Source organism: Cryptomeria japonica, chromosome 2 (genome assembly GCF_030272615.1).
Source record: "Cryptomeria japonica chromosome 2, Sugi_1.0, whole genome shotgun sequence".
Lineage (NCBI taxonomy): Eukaryota > Viridiplantae > Streptophyta > Pinopsida > Cupressales > Cupressaceae > Cryptomeria > Cryptomeria japonica.
Genome location: NC_081406.1, coordinates 243,555,456 through 243,579,002, shown reverse-complemented (window position 1 = coordinate 243,579,002; position 23,547 = coordinate 243,555,456).

The following is a 23,547-nucleotide window of genomic DNA, read 5'->3' as shown; positions in this document are numbered from 1 at the left end:
CCGATGTGCAAATCCGAGATGGGTCATCAACAATTCGGACTTTAAAGTCTGATGTGTCAATCCAGGGAAGTCAATAACACATCAGAATTTAAAGTCTGATGTGTAGGGAAAACTTAAAACAAGCATATCGGACTTTAAAGTCTGATGTGCGACCTGGGATAGATTAAAGGCACATCAAACTTTAAAGTTTGAAGTGGCTACAAAGTGGAAAACAACTGGCTGACATGTTGGGTTTTGAAACCCGACATGTCAACCTACTCCCCTCCGCATAACGGATTTTAAAGTCCGATATGCAAATGTTAAGATTCTGCATATCGGACTTTAAAATCCAATAGGCAGAGATCCTTCAATCCAGCTACACACTGGACTTTAAAGTCTGGTATGCGGCTGGAGAAGGGGGACTTCAAAGGGCAATCGGGTTTTGAAGTCCGATTGTCCTCTGAAACAAGGGAGACAATCGGACTACAAAGTCTGATTGCCCTCCTAAAATAAGACCCGAAAAGAAAAACAAGAACAAAAGGGAGGACAACAAAAAACACAAACCTAAAAGAGAAACCTGAAAAGACATAAAATAAAAACCCTACCTCGTAGCAATGTAGATGGAAAAATCCAGCAAAGGAACGATCTGAACCGAGTCGAGGTGAGCAAAAATGGAGGAGGGCGCACGCAGGACAAACCAAAATGAGGAATAAAAATGTGAAAATTTACTTGAAAAGCATTTAAACAAACCCTAATTACTCAATTAATGCGGCATTAAATACAACTCGCAATTGCATGTCGGACTCTAAGAACTTTTGCATGTCGGACTTTAAAGTCCGACATGTATTGCCCAAACAATTAGTCTGCAGATCGGACTTTAAAGTCCGAACTACAGGCAAAGACCACCTGTAGGTCGGACTTGAAAGTCTGAACTGCAGGTTTAGACAAAGAAAAATGCACATCGGACTTTAAAGTCCAATGTGCGGTTAATAAAGAAAAGACCTTGCAGTTCGGACTTTAAAGTCCAAACTGTAAGTAAAACTGCAAACTTAAAGGAACTGGAAAAATGTTAAAAATAGAAAACAAGAAACAAAATGAACTAACCGATGAAGTCTATTAAGCTCTCCCGGAGACCATAAGGTACGAAATGGACCAGTTTCGTAGGGTTGCCTCACGATTTTGGTCGTGCTCAAATCCAAGACAACAGCTATAAGATCCACTATCACATCAATGTTAGGCAATGAAAAGTCATCCTTAGGGCATGTTGAGGTCTCTAAAGTCTATGCATATGCAGATGCCTCTAGTTGGTTTTCCAACTGGTATTATATTGGAGACTCATTCCTGATAGTCAATAAGGCAAATGAATCCAACATCTAACATTTTTTGTAGCCCAAATTTGACCAGGATAGTTATTTGGGGATGCATTTTCCTTAACTTATGCTTACAAGTTTTGCATTAGGATGGACTGTGAGATGGTGAGCCACAAGGTCGAGATCTAAGGTTGACATATCAGCATATGTCCATGCAAAATTTTGCTATACAACTTGGAGTAATGAAATGGTATTTTCCTTTTCTTGTTCATTGATAAATTTTGCAATGGAGGTGTTCTTTGGATTCTCACTTGTCCCAAGATTGACTTTCTTTATTTCTTTAATTAATATGGATTATTTTTCATATTGTTGTGCTAAAAAGATAATCAAATCAATTCTCTCATCCTCTATCACCTCATCCAAGTTTTCACTACTGGATATGTCTTTTATTTTTACTTTTTTTGTGTCCAATAGAACCTCATCAAGGTTTTCACTAGGGGACTTTTTTTTTTTTTTTTAATTGTGTTTTTCATGACTAGGAGAATTTATTTGGATACCAAAGTATGCACTCTCATTAGTTGGATCACATAGACTTTAGTATGATCTTCAAGTTTGTACGTATGTTAGGAGTGCTAGGATAGCATTGTCATCTACACATATGTCGATACTTTGGTATCCAATAAAAGACTTATATGAGTGAAGGTGGTCCTTGTTGGTTCCAATCAATTAATTTGAGGTATACGAGTGGGAGCTCTAGTGAGGTGGATGAGATGATTATGTAAATGTGGTCATCAAAGAAGAGTTCATTGAGGTATTCAAAAGGCACTTCGTAAAATCCCTCTTTGTTGGAGTCGTCAACATTGGAAGGAGGAGCTTGAAGAGTTCCAGTGAGGGTTAACTTAGGTTCTGGGACGTAACCCAAGTCTTTGTTATTCTTGTAAGATATAAGTGAAATAGTCTCCTTTCTAGCTTGTTCCCTAAGTCCTAAACCATGTCCTCGATATCCCATTTTGTCCATAATAGGGCATGCCTTTGGATATTTCTATTTAGGGATATTGATTGGTTCGTCATCTTTTTTATTGATCCAAGAGGTGATGTCCTCTTCAAGGTTTTCTTCATCCAATGGATCCCACTACTGAAATGTAGTCTTTTGACATTGTATGGTGAGCTTCTTCTAGATTTTTCTCTCTTTAGGCCTAAAATTAGACTTGGGAGATGTAGGGAGGTGACCCACATAAAGTGAATTTTGAAGGCTATATTCACCACATCCATTTTCAACGACCTTGACCTTGACCTCAAGTTGGGTGGATTTGGAAGTCAAGGAAACATTGAAGGTATCAATAGAAAGTGTAGAGGTAGGTGTGTTAAGAGTGAAACAATGAATATCTTCCCCTTCAAAGGGTTTGCAATATTGGAAGGGTTGGGGATTGATAGAAATAGTGATTTCCCTACCATTGTATGGAAATATAAGGCATTGGTAATAGGTGGATGGGACAGCTTAAGTGGAGTGGATCCAATAGTGACCAAGGAGGATATTATATGGGAGATCAAGGTCAGGGACTTGATAAGTTGTTTCTACCACTGCTAGTCCAAATTGGAGTGGGAGTGTAATTATGCCTTTAGAGACTCTCTATGCATCATCATAGGCTTTTATTGTGATCTTGCCACTAGAATCAATGATATTATTGGGGTATGCTATTTGTTTTATTAGTTTTATTGTACATAAATTGAAGTTGTATCCACCATCTATAAGGACCCCTTTTATTTTATGCTTATGAATAAGGGCTTCGATATGGATGGGTTTATTATATGATAGATCATTAGATGGAACATATTTACTAGTGAAAATGAGGTGATTTTGTGTGGCAAGGTTACCTATCAAGGCTTGAAATTGTGAGGCATTGATGTTATTGAGAACATAGGATTCAAGAAGAGCCTTTTCAAGGATTTCCTTCTAAATGAGAGAGGTCTTGAGCAAGTTAGGAATGGATATTTGTGCAAGAGTTTTACCTAAGTGATCAAGGATATTGTAGCAAGATGTGGAGGAAAGGTGTAACTCTTCTTCTATGTGCATTACATTAAAATTGGTGGTTGAAGAGAGAGAAGAGGTACATTGAATAGTTACCCTAACCCTTAGGGTATTTTTATAGGAATTGTCTCCTTTGATGATAATGGTGTTAATTTGGGTGTCGGCCACCTCTATTTGGTTGAGAAGGGAGTCAAAGTATGAAATGGTGTTGGTGTATTCATAGGACATAGAGCGAGATGATGAGACTTTCTCCTTATCGTGCTTAGAAAGAGGATCCTTATAGATTTTGAGCTTGTCATTGGATGTGTTGGATTTAGCACCTTCAAGTTAAACATCACCCTTACAATAAGGTCCTTGATATAATTCTTAAGTTTCAAGCACTTTTTAGTTTCATGATATTTGATACAGTAGTATTCACAATACTAATTCTCATTATACCACGTGGGTTTAGGTTAATTTTCATCATAATTTCAAGTGATGGCGTATTGGACCATATTTACCTTTACTAGTTGAAAAAAGGCATTGATAGATTGTCCAAGGGGAGTATACTCATACTTTGACTTATTATTGGATCGAGGTGGGCCATGGGGAATGGAGATATTTTGGATATTTTGGGTTGATTTTGTTGTGGGGTGGTGTTGTAGGGTTGATTGTTTTTTTAGGTGGATTAGATGGTATTTAAATTGTTTGAACATGCTTAGTGTCAGTCACACCATCATTTACCACATTTTCGATTTTGGCCCAAAACTTAGGCTTGTCATTGGAGGAAGAACCTTGGGAGTCCCCTTTATAATGTTTGATGAAACCTTGTTCCAAGAGTTCCCTTTCTAAGGGTAAACCTTTTTTGATGACCTCTTCAAAATCATGAAGGCATTGGATGCCTAATCGGAAGGACATTTCAGACACAAGGTTGGGAATGAACATTTCTACTTGGTGTTCTTCGGATATCTCCCAAGGGAATCTCCTAATAAGGTGACACCATCTTTGTAAAAGATAGAAAAGGTTTCCCCATTATTTTGTTTGCTATTACATAAATCCATTATGGATACTTTTCTCTCAATGTTATATCTATTATGAGCCATAAATTTTTTGGCAAGATTTGGGAATGAGGTAATAGAGCCATGACATAAAATGGTGAACCCTTCAAGGGTGGGACCTCCTAGACTCTTTGGGAAAAGTATTCTTAGGTAGGCATCATTATAAGACACTACTTGAAAAGGTATGAATAACTTTCCGGCATGCTCCTAGAGTCTCCCTTTCCTTTGTATTTGCCAATTTTAGGAATATGAAAGTTGGGAGGATAGGGAGCTATAGAGATTTATTTATTAAAAGGATAGGGACATATTTCTTCAAAGTTATAAGCTTTCTTTTTATGTCCCTCCTTTATATTTTTAAGTAGATTCTTCATGTCTTGTATTTCTTTGGCCAAATCATTGAGTTGAGGGTTATTTCTTTGCCAGTGATGAAGGGGGTGATGCTAATGATGTGGAAGATGTGTGTTGGACATAGATGAATGATAGCTAGAGGTAGGATGGATGCCAAAATATATGTATTGGTAGGTGGATGTAGTGGAATTATGAGTATTGGTAGTGGAACAAATGTTAGGAGGTTGCGATGCTTGTATGGTACTTGTGGGTGCAATACTAGCATGAATAAAGTTAGTTGCATTATTTAAAAGTACAAAGGAGACAATTGGATGAGAGGTTGGATGGATTTTTTGTTCTTGAAGGGAATATATTTTGTGTAGGTGGGTTGTGAATAAAATTAAGGATATTGTGGGTGATTGGTTGGCAAGCATTAGGGAAATTGTCTATTGGTGGATTGGTGAATATGAAAATGTCAAATCCTAGTAGAAGTCTAGCCCCATTTTGGATAAGGTCCACTAAGAAGGTTCTTGGATTGGCCTTGATTATTTTTTCTATCATCTCTTGAATATATTCATCATTTAGAAAGGTCACCAATTGTGGGGAATGTTCTGGTTGATCAACAAATACTTTTTTCCTCTTGGTTTGGTTGGGTGTCATACATGGCATCATGCATCCCGTAAGGGAGGTTCAGGTCAAGTAGCTCATTTGTTTGAGGATCCATTAGTTTTTTCTTTTGAGCTCTCATGTAGACCATACAAAGGAAAAATTTAAAGTGTTGGGAATGTGGGTTAGTTATAAAATAAAATTTTGGAGATTAGGAAAATGGATGGTTTGGAATTTGGACTTAGACTCACAATAATTGATTTTGGACTTAGTATTGGATTAAGATTGATTTGGGTTTGATTTGGATTGGGCTTAGGTTGGATCAAATTTGGATTAGGTCAATTTGGATTAGGTTTTGGTTTAATATTTGATTCAAGTTGGATTGGATTAGGATTGAAGTTGATTTGGATGAGGTAAGGTCAAGACAAAACTAGGTAAGATCTAGATCCTTAGTGAAGGATTTTCATTAGGAATATATCTTTTCCTACATGGGATAAGAAAACTTCCCAAGAGATATTAGATAGGAATTATGAATTTAACCCAATAATCAGGTCTAATTAGGTACAATAATTAAGATAGGAAAGTTCTTAATTACTACACCAATTAGGGATTACAAAGGATTAAGAATCTAGCTAAACTTTTACCAAGATTTGACCTTGGATAAGGATTAAAAATTGGGGGAAATGGATTTAATCAAGGATTTGATATTTTGTTAGTTTACTAAGTCCAAAAGGATAATGGAAGGTTGGTTTTTTGAAAGGGTGGAATGAATTTGGATGACAAGGATGACGACATGGGGGGTGACTATTTCAACAAGAGGTTTGGTTTGTAGGTTTGTCAAGGTTCCCTAGGGTTGTGAATTGTTGTACGAAATGTTAGGAACTGAATTTGTTAGGTAATATGTAAGATTGAGCGGGTCAAAATATTATCAAGGCATAGATGATGAAGACCAGGCAAAGACACCGATTCTGAGGCCAAGGTGTCAAAAAGCACAAATGGTGTTTTGCAAGCATGGATGTCAAAGGGAGGTTTTAGGACTGTTAAAATCTTTGTGCTTCTCTTGGAAAGAGGTGTCAAATAATATTACACATTGACTAATTTTTAATTGATAAAGGGAGGATAAGGAAGGATTCTCAAAGACAATCACCACTAGTTCAACACAAGTGAAGACACTCCAAACACTTTGCACAACCTAATGTTAAGCCTTCATTGTGATGGTGCTAGGCTTGCAAAACTTAGAATCTTTGTCGACTCAAATGTGCAACACCTCTTGATGAGTATTGGGCATTCTTGTCTTTGTGAGAGATGAAAACTAGGCACATGAAACCATCACCCTCTCCTTGTAAAGTTATGTGTATCTTATGATAAGTTGAGGATTTCTATCTTATCACAAGGGAGCCTTATGGCGAGTAGCTTCAAGGTGCAATGCTACACCTTTTGATGCAGAGCCAGACAACAAACTAGGTGAAAACCTTCTCTCACCCACAACTACTATGTCCAAAACAAGTTATTTTGTTTTTTAAATGTGTAAAAAACACACCTACCAAATAATCAACTCACACAACAATTTGTGTGACCGGATCCATACCGGTTTAGTATCTTTTGGTACCGATAGGATGAAAACACTCTACCCTTGTGTGAATGGAAGGAAATCTTCCGGTACTGGTGGGATGGAAACCTATTGGATTTTTTCTATTGGTGGTCCAAACAACACAAAACACCCATAAGATCTCACTATCAAATGTATTAGGGGATACTTGTCTCACAACTGTCCTATTTGTCTAGTAGCCCTACCGGTTGAGTTCTCCAAACACAACTTAACAAAATTCCAAAGGACAAGAAAAAATAAGGGAAGAATCAGATACCCCTTATCAAGTTACACAATTCCACAAATTCTTAGTCTCTACCCACAATTTGAAAGGTTTATACCCTTATTGTCCTTCGAGACCTAATTAAGCCAATTAGGCCTAATTTACAAAGAAAGTACTCCTTGAATTAGTCCCCCGACTAAACCAACACTTTTGGAAGGTGGGTTAAGGTGTCAAACCACCAAATCCAAGGTTTCAAGACTTGATCCCATCTTCTTTGTCTTTTGAAATTGATTTCCACTTCTATAGTTCAGGTGGTCACATAGAGATGCCCGCCTAGGGTCAATTCAATCTCTTCGGGCTTGGATCCTCCCTGCAAACCAAAACCAAAATATTATGATACATTGGGCCTTATAACATTTTCCCATAGGTTGTTTGGTCCTCTAGTGAAAATGTCAGATTAAGGGCATCTTTACAGTGAAACCCTAGGCGTCGACAGGGTTTGTGACCAATTTGGTTAGTTTTTGATGGATCTCTACAACCCAATTGTTACGAAACCTCAAAATTGATTCAAATGAAAGGAAATAGACTTCCCTAACTCATCCAATTGTTTTCAAGCATCCACCAATCTGTACTTATCAGAAATGAACAACAAAAACGCATAATTTCAAGAAACATCAAGTATATTGTATTGCTCCAAACTCCAAAACATCATCAATTTCAACAACTTCAACAATGAATCCAACAAAAACCCCGGAATCGATCCAAGTGGGCATAATATAGCCTCCCTAATAGTTTCCAACCACTTTTCAAACTTTGGAACCATTGGAGGATTAATTATCCCTTTTTACAACATTTTGCAATGACAACAAAAGTTGTCAACTTGAACTTTTCAAATTTGGTGACTCCAATGTGTATTAGACCTATTCCAAGGATTGGTCTGATGTTTCTAAGACCAATATTTATTTTCCCGACTCATAACTAGACTCCTACTGACCCACGTGGTCATTTTTCTATGGTGGCTTATAAAATGCAACCATGACAATGCCTTACATCAATTGGGTCTTATTGACTCACAAACATATCAACCTATTACATATGATCATTTTCACCTCATGGGTGATATTAGGCTCTTTTAGGCTTCATTTGTGTCTTCATTTATGTCTTTGGGTGCTCCTGCACCACCTTTGCACCAATATCAACACAATGTTTGATCAATCAAAAGGGGTGGTCCTCTGAATACAAAGGTGTCTAGTCATTGTTTAGGGGACTCATGTACCTACACTCACTAGTAAGATACTTAAGGCTTTAGTAAACCCTGTGTGGCTCTTATTCCACCACCAAATTGACAATAACAACATATACTCCCAAGTTAGGCTTTGGTTTTCACCTTTTCCATTTATATAGAGTCGAAGGAAAAATTGCTTTGGGTCATACCTGTAGACACCTAAAATTAATTAAATTAATATTTAATTAATTTAAGCCTCTCCACATAATTAATTAATTTAATTGTGTTGGTCCCTTTCTTCCTAAAATTAATTAAATCAAATTTAATTAATTTTATCACTATGGTCCTATAATTAATTTATCAAAATTAATTATTCCCCATTCTTCTAAAGTCTGTTCAATCATTAATTCTTCTAAATTCCTTTTAGTTAATTAATTCTAATTAATTAACTTAAGTCATGTGATTCCTACAAATAACTTCTCCTAATCCTCATTTAACTTAATTAATTCTTCTAAAAGCATGATTATCATTATTCCTCAATATTATATTCCTCCACTCATTATCTCTCCTAATGTCACATCCTCCTAACTTTCTCACTTGCTCTCTAATCACTCATTAAGCTACCTAATAAATCTCCTTAATCATTTGCACATCCCTAATCACTTTTATCTTTTAAAGGAAATTCAAATTCTTTGAATCTTCTCATGCATCTTCTTCCCAAGGAATTCTTAATTCCTTTTCTCATTTAGTCTTCCCACACATCTCTTATTTTGGAATTTTATATTCCTTTTTCTCTTCCCAATGTACTTGGGATCTCTTCCCCATGTACCTTGAGAGGTGTAGAGACAAGAAATGTCTTTATGGCAAATCTCTTGGTCTCCACACCTTGTCCTCTCAATCCATGTGCTCCCTCTCAAATTGATCTCAACCCTTCAACCCAAAATCAATTTTGGCCCTCCATTTTGGCCTCCTCCAATCTATAAATTGGAGTCTCCTCTCCTCATAAAAAATCCACTTTTCATACATCCTTATGCTGGCCTTTTATCCACTCATCTTAGCACAATCATAATGCCCATTTTGATCCATCATATCCACATCCATCATTATATTGTTATGCTAGTTTGAGAGCATTCCACACAACTCCATCTCTTTCTCCCACTCTCCATTAGTCAACTTTAGAGCTAGAAAAGTATGTGGAGATGAGGAGGACAAGAAAGGGTTACTTGCAATGGGAGGTTCATGAGTATATTTCATTGATTGATTATTTGTCTCTCATTATGGTTTTATTTCAAATATTTCTTGATATCATGCTTGAAATGGTTTTGGTTTATTTATTTATTGACTAACCTTACTAACTATTTCATGTTGATACAATACCCCTTGGAGGAATGTACCTCTCCAAAGTAAAACCCTCTAAACACAAGAAAATAGTGTAATTTCTCTTCACCCAAGTTCCATGAAGGCGAGGGGAAAGGATACTTTCACACTACTTTCGAGTTCCTATCCTAAACACGATAAGTTAGGTCTAGTTTTTGGTCACCCGATTTTGCACAAGGGGAGAGAATACACCTACTACCTCTTCAAACACGATAAACAATACAAGATAATCCCCTACTTAAACTATGTGCAACTAGACTAGTGATAACAAAAAGACTTTAACAAGTGAGCCTACAAAAATACAGGTTAGTAGTTTATCTAAAAACTCTTTGAGAGTTGTGAACAAGTTGCACAAGTGTCAATAGTTAGCTCAAAAATTAAAAAACCTAGACACAATAGGAGAGATCAATGTGTACGCACAAACAACGAACAACAAAGACATCGTTTCATAGTCAGAGACATTGTTTCATAATCAAAGAAACTGATGTACAGAAAACAAAAAAATTTTAACAAAAAATAGAAAGCTAGCTAAGAAAAAAAAGTAAAAATATTAAACTATGTTTTTATAATTTTTTGGACTTTTTAATTTATAGGTATTATTTTTCTAATTTTTTAAAATTACAAAACAGAAGAAAATTATACCTGCATAGATGGTGATTTGTAGACCGAGATGTCGAACAATAGAGATGGTGATTTGTAAATGAAGACATCGATTCAACAACCTATAGAAAATAGTTAGCTTCAAACCTGCAAAACTTCTACAAAACAACCTTGTTAACAATATCAACAAACTAGCAATTGTCAGTTAGCTGGTTAGCATGAACAATACACTAACATGAGGATATTTAATGCAAACAACAGACTGTAAAACTATAAAATAAAATAAAATTCAAATATAAATTTCTCCAAAATAAATTATTAGTTTGTAAAAGGTGTAGATGGTGATGCAAAGGTGCAGATGTTGAGTCATGATCCAAAACGCCGATCCATAGTCTGCAATGTTTTTACTTCACAAAAACTCAAAAAAAATTGTTAGTGTAGTGTCATAAAATTTCAACCCTAACAATTTTAACCACATTTGAGGCCCTCACCTTGGTGACGACATCTCTTTCCTTGACTAAGACCTCTTCCTGCACTTTCACCCCATGAACCTTTCCTATGTGAGCCTTGAGGTAGTCTTAGGACCCTATCTGGGCCCCAAGATAGGGAAGGACAGGGGCATGGTGCCCCTATCCCTACCTCTTAGGGTGGACCTAAGATAGGTTTTCCCAACCCCATTTGCACAATTTGATCTTCGAGGATCACACTCCTCTTTGTCAGCCTTCGGTGGATGAAAATTAATCCTCTAGGCATGTATAAAAGGAGATTCAATTCCCTTATTCGATAGGCGATACATGAAAAATATAAGGATAATAAGAGAAATTCAAGAAAAAGGGTCTTCATCAAACATTCAAGCCTTCAAGCATCCATCAAGTCCCCTTCTTCATTCATCCATTGGAGCAACATTACAACATTCATTTGCAAGCATGTGTGTGTGTTAGGGTTTTGTCATGTTACAAGACATTTCATGCAACACTTGTGATTCCATTCAAGAAGAAAAGCGATCATCATCAATAAATTGCAGATCTACAAGGTATGCATTTCCATTGTTTATATTCAAGCATTTGCAATTACTTTCTTTCAAGGTTGATTCCTCAATAGGGGTTTGACTGAGGTAAACCCCTATCCACAACCCTTCTTCCCTTCTTCTCTCTGTGTAGGTTTCAGGTGCGTAGCTATATTTTCAAATTTGGACTTCATTTACAAAGGTGAAAAAACCTTTTCGTTTCGCAAATTTTTCAATGGACCATGTGCACTTTCAACACGATCCTGGCGAATTTTCTCCAAATTTGCAGGGCAGATCCGTATCAATCTAAATATCTCAAATCCAAAGTTACAATGCGATCCCGAACCAGTAGCTCCTCATTTCACCCATTTTATCTCTCTTTCCTGCATAGTCAACAAGTTAACTTTCCCATTTGCAAAATAGGGAAAATTACACTTCAACTCTTGCAATCCACTTGGAATTCATATCTTTAGATTTGGATATAATGGAGTAAAGCCCCTCTTTTGAATGTAAAGTTCCTCCAAGCGAAAATCATCCTAGTGACTTCCTTACTCTCTCCTAGGTGGGGAGTCACTAGGGTTCAATTTTCCAGTTTACATTTTCGTGAACCCGACATCTTACACATTAATTCTGATTTCCCATCATTAGATCTAATTAATTGCAATTTGAATTTCTAAGTTTGATCTTTTACAAATTTTAGAGGTTCTTTGCATAAAAACCCTAATCTTTCATTTTGAGGAAATTAAGCTTGTGAAGTGCAAAATTTTAAGTATTTGTTTCAGATCTAGTTTTTATTTCAAAATTGCAACTCAAATCTGCCTTTTTATTTTGAAAATTCAGTGGTTAAACAACAAAACCCTAATTTTTTAGATCCTTCTATTTTCAACCTTGGACTGCCAATTTGACCGATCTAGACATCTCCAATTCAGCTGTTTTTTTGGATTTTGCAATAAATTTATAATATCTATCATCCCTGAAAATTTTGAAAAAAGTTGGTCAGACTGTGTGCACTTTCAACATTGTCCTTGGCTTTTTTCCCAAAATTTTGGGAGACAGAATTGACTGTGTTTTTCTGCTTAAATCGATAAAATTGGCATACTTTATCAATTCTACCACTTCCTAAGGTTGACAACAAATTCAAATTTCACCACTTTCATCTTTTAAATTAATTTTCATTAAAAGGTCCTAATTTTAGATCTTCTTTTCCAGCAAATTAAGATTTTAATTAAGAGACTTTCAATGGCAATTAATAAATTGGATTTACTTGCTCTTTCACATATGATTACATTGTTTTTCACATATATTTACTATAAGCATGTGTCAGATAAGGGTTTCTTTCATTTCATGTTGCTTCTCTTCATTCATAGCACTTGGTCATATTGTGTTGTTAGGATTTCCAAATTATTTCCTTTTCAATTAGATCTCAAAGCTTTCATGTATCATTTATGTTGCATTATGGTGATGTTGTTAACAAAATGCATTTCCTATGTTAATCACCTCAAAGCTTTTGTAGACCCTAAACCTAGAGATCCTAAACCTTGTACCTCTCCTAGGGTACCTTGTGTGGATGAGACGAGACCTAATGCTTTGACCAATGATCTTTCTAAAAGAGAGAAAACATTGGAAAGTAAAATGGACCCATCTTCTTCTTCTACACATACCCTTGAGCAAGGGGGGAAAAATCAAAACATTACCATTCTTACATCTTTAGATCCTCCTTATTCTCCTAAGACTTATCTTCAACATCAAAGTATATGTAGGGAGGATGATGTCATGCATTTTATTCATGATATTTCCCCTCACATAGAAATAACTAAAAATGAGCTTTTAGATGATGAAGATGTTCATCACCAATCTCCCAAAAAGGATAATCTTGATAAAGGAAAGGAGATTGTCATTTCACATGATACTCCATCTACGAATCCTTTTCTTCCCCCTTACACATCAGATTTCAAATAAATTCATGATACTATTCCTTCATCTAGTCAGTTGCAATGCTCTTATAGTCATGGCTTTCATATAATAACAAAACAAGGTTTTAGAGGACAAGGACTTGGGAAATTTTAACAAGGAATTCATGTCCCTATAAATCCTCCTACACAAACTACTACAAAAGGCCTAGGAAATGATACTATTTCTATGGATGAATTCCTTAGGCTCCAAAAATTTAAAAACTATCTTCAAAAACAACAAATCAAAAGAGCCCACAAGAATGCTTCTTCTTCAAAACGTCATTTTTGTTCATTTCATCAAACCCATGACCATAATGTTGATGATTGCTCTGATTTTAAAAAATCTATTCAAGATGGCATAGACAGTGGCAAAATTAGAGTTTTGGATAATAAATCTTCCTCTTCTAATAAACCTTCTCTATGTCAAGACCATATTTATCACCCTGAAAGATTGGCTGCAAGAATCTATTGGAGATTGAAGTATGATAAGAACATTTCCTTCCCTCCTCAAAATAAAAACAAAAATCTTAAGCAAGTGGAAGGAATTGAATATTGCCTTTTTCATGATTTACATTCACATTCTCTTGGGAAATGTTATGCATTTAAGATTTTTGTTCAAAATAAATATGGTCTTGCTCGAATTTCTCTCATGATGGATCTAACTGTCTTTCTTTACATCAAAATAATGCCTTAGCACTTTCTTTCTCTTCATGTTGCTCCTCACCCTATTACATAAATAGTCAACTTAATTGGGGGTTTTTCATCATTTGTGGTGGTGTTGTTTCAAATTTAAATACTTTGGGGTAGTAACATGAAGCCTACTTCTCCTCCTTCTTTCTATGTTTCTCTCTATCTTTGTGCATTATTCATTATTGAATATCCTTTCTTGCATAGAGTTATTCTTATGTGAGCATATAATTGTTCTTTGGTTTTCCTCTTTGCTTGGAGAGGGGCATCTTTAATGAGTAATGCACTTCTTATCTTTCCTTCATTCTCTTGGAAAACTTACATGTTGTATGGTTTCAATTATTCACAAGTATGATATGCCCCTTAGCATGGAATGGCCTCTTGAGATGTATGTATCCCTTCCTTAAGAGGATTTGTTCCATTAGGAATGTATATCGCTTGGAAATAATCCCCATCAAAAGATGTGTAATGTTTCTCCTTTTTCTCCTCACTTGGGGGGCAAGGATTTTTGCTCCTTTATCTTTCTTTTTATCTCATGTATCACTATTTCCTTTAGGGGTTGCATTTTTCATATGTATTCTCTTATGATTAATCCCCCTTGAGGAATATGTGATACTCTTTCTCTCTTATCTTAGAAGATTACCACTTCTTGAGACATGTATTTTACATATATGAATTCCTTTTCTTGCATGCAAGTACATTATGCATTTGATTATGCTAAATCTATCTCTAGAAGATTGTGTAAGTTCTTCTCATTGTCCCTACACTGGGGGGAAATGATCCCTTTCTCTCTCTTTCTCTAGGGATCCACTTTGCCCTATTATGTGGGTGATGTGAGTTTTATTACTTGATGTCATTCCTTGTGCGTAGTGGTTGGTTGTTGGTTCAAGGATTCTCTCTTATACAAGAGGTGTAAGTCCTTGACTACAACCTCTTTCACACTTGGTAATGAACATCTATAATAAGATCACCCATCCCTCTTGGGTGCTATAAGTCAGTCATCCCTCATCAAGAATCCCTTTCACTTAGCAATAGGAGGAAGAATTGAATTCTTTCTCTCTTCTTTTCTTTATTCTAGAAGATGTTATGTTTGTCTAAGACAACTCCTCTTGGGGAATATATGTTGTTTGAACAAAGATCCCTTCTCCTCCAAGGATCTCCTTTACACTTACAATAAGATATCTCTTTTCAACTATCTTATCCTGGCTTCAAGAGTATTCCCTCTCTTACTTGGATTTATGACATTGTTGCATAGCAGATATCTACTTTGTGATGAAGGTAGGTACCCTTGTTCTACTTTCCTTAAGATATCAACATCAACCTATGTTGACATCTGAAGGGGGGGGCACCTACACTGCTCCTTTGTACTATATTTCTCTTATGCATTATACAATGGGATATTCTTGGAACCAGAGGGAAGCCTCTTAGAGAAATATGTCATCACTTTTCTTGTATAGTGGGTCATTCTCGAAACCCAAGCATAGCCTCTTAGTGCAAGATGTCACCACTTCATGTACCTTGTATAGTGGGTCATTCTCGAAACCAAAGCATGGACTTTTAGAGAGAGATGGCATTGATTTTCTCTTGTACAATCGGTTATTCTCGAAACCAAAGCATAGAATCTTAGAGCGAGATGATGCCACTTTTCTCTTATGTTGGGTGATTATTCTCAAAACCAGAGCACAGACTCTTAGAGTGAGATGTCACACCTTTCTTGACATTTGTAGTATACATACAGGTTGTAGTGTAATTGGGCATAGACTCTTGTGAGGCACTTCGAACCTAACTTGCACATATGCACTTGAGGTTGGGTGGAACTAACGGTGTTCTCACTCTCCTCCCTTACATGGATCACCTAGACACACTCTAGGAGCTAGATTTCTATGTCCTTCTCTCCATGGATCACCTAGTTTTAGGGGCGAGATGTCCATGGTCTCTTTCTTGTTCGACTTTCTTCTCATGGATCACCAAAGTGTGTATTTATGTTCTTTCTCTTCTTCCTCTCATGAATCCATAGTTTTACTATTGATGGTTCATGGATGATGTCATCTTTTCTCTTTTACGTGATCACTTGTGTTTATCTAGTGGCATTGGTCCTTGTGTTTCAATCAATTATTGAGACATTTGAGTGTCGAGGTCTCTTTGGCTAGTTGGTTTGTTGTCTTGTATCTTGTTTTTGTCATGTGTCTTTTGTGCTTTGTGTGTGTGCCTTGTTCCTTTTTTTTTGTTTTGTATTCTTTTGCATATGTCTAAGTGAGTTAAGATCCTAAGATTGGGGGATTTTGTTCCTCAAGATTAGTGATGTCTTATACTCCTTGTGGTATTGCTCTGTGTCTCTCATCTTTATCTCTCTCCTTCTTCTACTTTACCAATAGTATTGGCATAAGCCATACTCCCGCTAAAGTGGGGGTTAAATGTAGTGTTATAAAATTGCAACCCTAGCAATTTTAACCACATTTGAGGCACTCACCTTGGCGACGGCATCTCTTTCCTTGACCAAGACCTCTTCTTGCACTTTCACCCCATGAACCTTTCCTGTTTGAGCCTTGAGGTAGTTTCAGAACCCTGTCTGGGCCCCAAGATAGGGTAGGATAGGGGCATGGTGCCCCTGTCCCCCCTAGGACAGGGGTATGGTGCCCCCGTCCCCACCTCTTAGGGTGGACCTAAGATAGGTTTTCCCGACCTCTTTTGCACAATTTGTTCTTTAGGGATTGCACTTCTCTTTGTCAACTTTCGGTGGATGAAAATTAATCCTCTAGGCATGTATAAAAGGAGATTCAATTCCCTCATTTGATAGTCAATACATGAACAAGATAATGAGAATAAGCGAAATTCAAGCAAAAGGGTCTTCATCAAGCATTCAAGCCTTCAAGCATCCATCAAATCCCCTTCTTCATTCATCCATTGGAGCAACATTACAACATTCATTTGCAAGCATGTGTTTTTGTTAGGGTTTTGTCATGTTAGATGACATTTCATGCAACACTTGTGATTCTATTCAAGAAGCAAAGTGATCATCAACAACAAATTGCAGATCTACAAGGTATACATTTCCATTGTTTACATTCAAGCATTTACAATTACTTTCTTTCAAGGTTGATTCCTCAATTGGGGATTGACAGAGGAAAACCCCTATCCACAACCCTTATTCACTTCTTTTCTATGTGTATGTTGCAGGTGCGTAGCTGTATTTTCAAATTTGGACTCCACTTATAGAGGTGAAAAAACCCTTTTTGTTTTGCAAATTTTTCGGAGGACCGTGTGCACTTTCAATATGGTCCCAATGAATTTTCTCCAAATTTACAGGGTAGATCCGTATCAGTCTAAATATCTCAGATCTGAAGTTACAACGTGATCCCGAACTGGTAGCTCCTCATTTAACCCATTTTATCTCTCTTTCCTGCATAGTCAACAAGTTTACTTTCACATTTGTAAAAGAGGGAAAATTACACTTCAATTCTTGGAATCCACTTGGAATTCACATCTTTGGATTTGGATTTAGTGCATTCAAGCCCCTCTTTTGAATGTAAAGTTCCTCCAAGTGAAAATCATCCTAGTGACTTCCTTTCTCTCTCCTAGGTGAGGAGTCACTAGGGTTCAATTTTCCACTTTACAATCAATAGCAAAGGGATGTGGATCCCATCGAGCGTGTCAAAATAAAGATGAAGAAAAGTGAATAGTATAAAGAATAAAACAATAAGAATTGAAACATAAAGTCCATATACAAGTTCTTCCTCTTGTTATAGCTAAAGTAGATGCACCCTATTCCACTTGATTTGTTCTTGATTTAAGATGAGGTGTGGATTTTTCTCCAATTGCATAACATATGAATGGTCAAATTGGCAGCATAAGGCTAGGATTATGAATTCTCTAAGGAAATTTTGGCATGATCACTATATGACAAATGATTGACGACTTGTGAAGGGAGGAAGCTCAATTTTAAAGATTTTTGAAAGAGGAAATGGACGGTTAGGATTGAAAGTTGATGAAGGAATGGGATTGATAGAGAATTTGTAAGTTGGATTGATTCAATAGCCTTGTGACACTTGTAATAAGGTGGAGGCATTGGGAAGAACACTTGTCATGGGGAAGAGGGCTAGGTGTTCTCACACATGTGCGAGAACATCTTGTGAAGAACATGATGATGATAAATGGACACAAAAATGGGAAAATGGAAGAGGCATAAGAGGAGGGAGGTGACAAATGGTGCAAAAAGGAAAGTGTTTTGGGAAGAACACTCCTCACACATGTGTGAGCACCAAATAAAATATTTGGTCAAAAGGTGAAGTGAAAGTGGGAAAACAATTTGTGTGTAAGTCATTTATGAGGGATAATCACAAGCGGGCGTGGGTAGTGTGATGAATTAAAAAGAAGAAGAAATGTTAATGAGTGTAGGAATCAAGGGGATTAGCTAATGAATTAGGAAATAATTTGTTGGCCATTTGGAGGAATTTATTATGTGTTGAATTGATGTTTTGTCAATGATGGCAACACTAGCTATTTGGATGCTTTACCGGCACCCTTTTGGTCCCAATAGGTTGAGTAGTTTCTGGTTGGTTTAGATCCGACATGATCTGGTAGGCTCTGGTATGGTTTGGTTTTGGAATTCACTTATTCATGATACTCATGTTCATCTTCAGTCAGTTGGTTTTGGTTTGGTGATCAGATGCTATCGTGTTTGCTTGGAAGCTTGGCTTGTGGTATCGGCGAGGGTTTCACCGGCAGAGCTTTCGATGAAGATCTTTGATGATATGTATAAGTAATGTTGGTGCAACTTCTAGTAGAGATTCAGGATGCTGATGGTGGTCATGTTCGGGACTTGGTGGATGGAGATCATTGCTCTAGTGTATGGACCTATATTGGGTCCCGGTTGATCTATGTTAGGGATTGGCTTAATGTAATGTGTGGATTGGACCTCTCGATGTGTTTTCAAGATGTCTTATGTGTTGGATATTGTTTGTTTAGTCTAAGGCTGACATGTTTTATAATTATGTAATTGGTTTATTTTTTGGTGGCCGACCTGATTGTTTATGGTCGAGGGTTTGTATATATATGATGTAAGATCTCATTGTAGATCATCATATAGGTATAAGGTCAAGGAATGGGATATGGATATGTAATGTGCGAATAATGTAATATGATTCAGGCAAAGGATTTGGTTGATCATTAGAGATCGAATTAGGTTTATGTAAGAGAATTTAGTCCTCTAGTGTTGAGCTTAACTAGAACTGTACTCAAGCATAGGAGATGCTATCTTTGCAGTTCAAACACTTCTCCAGATTGTCATCTGCATTATTATGTAGTCAGTGAGACTCCTTTTGTGATGAGCAGTGCACTCTAGGTTGTTAGCCTTCCTGCAAGTGTAGGCCCCTCAATTGTAATTCACATACTTACTACAGAAGTATTATCTGACTATGGGTAGGCTTCCCACTATGGTTTTAAAGTGACAACTGATTCACCCGCCCCCCCTCTCACTTGTCTTCCGATTATTTGAACTGTCTAACAATTGGTTTCAGAGCTTTGGTCCTCTCTGCAGAAATCTTAACTGCTTGAGGAAGATCCTATGGTGACTAACAGTTCAAGTTCATCCAGTTCATCTGGAGCTATCTTTTGGAGAGATATTCCTAGGCTTGATGGAACAAATTACACAATATGGAAGATTTGGATGGAGACTCCTCTGAGATGTCTTGGCAAGGAGATTTGGGAAATCACACAGAATGGTGTTACACCTCATAATCTGGCATATGGAAATCCTCCTCCAACAAACTTGGATAAGGAGCTTGAGAATGATTGTAGAGAAAGAGAATCCCTCTTGTGTGCACTTTCTGATCAACAAATAATGGGATTAACTGACAAATCATCTAGAAAGGATATATGGGATAAGTTGGAGACTCTTAATGAAGGTGACCCTATAGTGAAGATTGCTAAACTTGACAGTTACTGGGTGAGATATGAAAACCTGAAGATGGAAGAAGATGAAAGGATTACTGCAATCATGGAAAGGGTAAATGAGATTGTTATGGGAATTCAATGTTGTGGTGGAACTCTAAGTGAAGATGAAATTGTTTCTAAAGTTTTAAGAGCCCTACCACCAGCTTACAAAATGAAGGCTACTATTATTAATGAGTTGAGAACAATGGATAATACATCTGTCAATAGAGATACCTTGGTTGAGCTTAAAGAATTTGGACCTTCTGGAGCTGTGAAGACTGAACCTAGTTTCTATGCATCTACATCAACAACCGGTAAGTAAGATTGGAAAGCTTTATATGCAAAGGAGTTGCATGATATGAAGAGAGAAGATGATGATTTTGAGCAACTTGAAGCACTATTTGCTAGAAGAGTACCTAAAGGACCGATAGGAAGTAAGTATGAAGGAAAAAAACCTTTTAAATGTTTTGCATGTAATAAGATAGGTCATTTTGCATTTAGATGTCCTGAAAGGAATTCAAGATTTGAAGAAAGAGTTAGAAGATCATTTAAGCCTAACCCTGGATATTAGAACAAGTATAAATACAGGAAAAAAAGAGACATATCATGCTACATAGTAGATGAGGAATGCATTACTGATTCTGATGATGAACCGGCAGAAGATTTTGCTAGTGGTTCCGACAATGGGAAGGAATGGGTGTTCCTGGTTATCAAGGAAGATGTTCCAACACTAGAAGAGAATGTACCTGAAGAGAAGGCACTTGCTACTAAAATTGAAGACAAGGATGAATGGGTAATTGACAATGGTTGTTCACATCATATGACTGGAGATAAAGGGAAGTTTCTATCTTTGCAAGAATTTGATGGCGGTCTGGTTAGATTTGGAGATGACAAAGCATGTACGATCAAAGGAAAAGGAACTATATCATTGGATGGTAATAACAATACTGACAATGTTTATTATGTTGAAGGTTTAAGGCATAATCTTTTGAGTGTAGGAAAATTGGTGGATAAGGGATTTCAATTACAGTTCAAGGATGGAAAATGCAAAATCTTTACCAGATCTAGTTTGGAGATTGCAACTAGTACACAGACAAAAGGTAATTTATTTCATTTGAATTTCGATGAGAAGATATGTTTGATTGCACAAATTGATGAGAGTTGGCTATGGCATAAAAGGTTGTGTCATGTGAATTTTGATTGCATTGTGAAGATCACTTCAACTAAGTCAGTTAGAGATATACCTAAGATTGTGAAGCCCTATAATTCGGTATCAGTAATTGAGGCATGTAAAGATGAATATTGGTTGAAAGATATGGAAGAAGAATTAGACCAGATTGAGAAAAATAACACATGGACTTTGGTTCCCCAGTCTAAAAATAAAAATGTTATTGGAACTAAATAGGTTTTAGGAATAAATTGAATGAGGATGGTCAAGTTGTAAGGAATAAGGCTAGAATGATTTGTAAAGGATATTCTCAGAAGGAAGGAATTGATTATGGTGAAACTTTTGCACTTGTAGCTAGGATTGAAGTTGTAAGATTATTTCTTGCATATGTTGCCCATAAAAACTACAAGGTTTATCAGATGGATGTTAAGTGTGCATGTTTGAATGGGGATCTTTATAAGGAAATTTATATTGAGCAACCTGATGGTATTTCACTATCAGATGATACAAACATAGTTTGTGGGTTAAGGAAAGCTTTATATGGATTGAAACAGGCACCTAGAGCTTGGTATGCAAGGTTGGATAAATATCTTTTGAAGCTTGGTTTTACTAAGGGTAATGTTGATAGCAATTTATATTATAAGATCACTGATGATGATATACTGATTATTGAAGTATTTTTTGATGACATTATTTTTGGAGGTGAAGATAAGTTATGCATGGAATTTTCTAAGAATATGGAGAAAGAATTTGAAATGTCTATGACTGGGGAAATGGAATTTTTCTTAGGTTTGCAGATTACTCAGACTGGAAAAGGTATTTTCATCTGTCAAACTAAGTATCCCACGGAATTGTTGGAGAAATTTGGTATAGGAGATTATAAACTGATAAGTACTCCTATGATTACAAATGATAAATTGACAAGAAAAGATGTTTTTGCACCGGTAAATCCTACAAGATACAAATCTATGATTGGAGGTCTGCTTTAATTGACTCAAACTAGGCCTGACATAATGAATGTTGTTTGTATTGCATCTATATTTCAAAGTGATCCTAAAGAAAATCATGAGAGTGCAGTGAAAAGGATTTTTAGATACTTGCAAGGTACATAAAAATATGGTTTGTGGTACCCTAAGGATGATGAATTTACTTTATGTGCATATATAAATGCTGATTGGGCTGGAGATGTTGATAACCGGAAAAGTACTTTCAGTGGAGCTTTCTTTCTTGGAAAGGAGTTGGTTTCATTAATCAGCAAGAAAAAATCATGTACTTGTTTATCTACTATTGAAGCTAAGTATGTTGTTGCTACTACTAACTATACATAGGTTTTATGGATGAAGAAAATGTTGAAAGATATCAAAGTGCATTGCACTGGACTGGTAGTTATTCACTATGATAACTCTACTACTATTGACATATCAAAGAATCTAGTATTTCACTCTAAGACAAAGAACGTATCTATCAAGTATAACTTTTTGAAGGAGAAGGTAGAAGAAAATGAAGTCAGATTGGTTTATGTGAACACAAAAGAGAAGATTGCAAGTATTTTGACTAAACCTTTTCCTAAAGAACCATTTGAGTACCTGAGAGACAGGTTAGGGGTTTCTGCCCCTCTGGTAGAAAACTGATTGATGTTTTTTGGCATCAGTCTGGTATGCATTATCAGAGATATTTTTTCATTCCGACACTAATGTGGGGATGCTACTGCTCAAGGGGAGTGGTCATCTTTGTGATAGAGTGGTTTATATTTTTTCTTTGATATTTTTGTCAGATTTTTGGCATTGGTGTCAAAGTGGGAGAGATATTGATGTGAAAAATAAAAACTTAAGGAGTTGTATACATTAGGGGGAGAGATATTGATGTGAAAAATAAAAACTTAAGGAGTTGTATACATTAGGGGGAGAGATATATGTGTAATTATGAGATTTACAAAGATATCATTCATAGGGGAGTTTGGTCTTTGTTTCAGAACTTCATTGCTATATCTTTATGGGAGATTGTTGGTTGTCTTCCATTGGGGAAGACTTGTTTGGCATTTCTTGGGACTTAGATGTTTTTCACATCTAGTGTTTCCATCAACGCCAAAGGGGGAGATTGTTGGCCATTTGGAGGAATTGATTATGTGGTGCATTGATGTTTTGTCATTGATGTCAACACTAGTTGTTTGGATACTTTACCAGCACCCTTCTGGTCCCAGTAGGTTGAGTAGTTTTTGGTTGGTTTGGATCCAACATGATCCAGTAGGTTTCAGTATAGTTTGGTTATGGAATTGTCTTATTCATGATACTCATATTCATATTCAGTCAGTTGGTTTTGGTCCCGTGATCGGATGCTATCATGTTTGCTTGGAAGCTTGGCTTGTGGTACCAATGAGGGTTTCATCGGCAGAGCTTTTGATGAAGATCTTTGATGATATGCATAAGTGGTGTCGATGTAGCTTCTGGTGGAGATTCAGGATGTTGATGGAGATCATTTCTTTAGTGTATGGACTTATGTTGT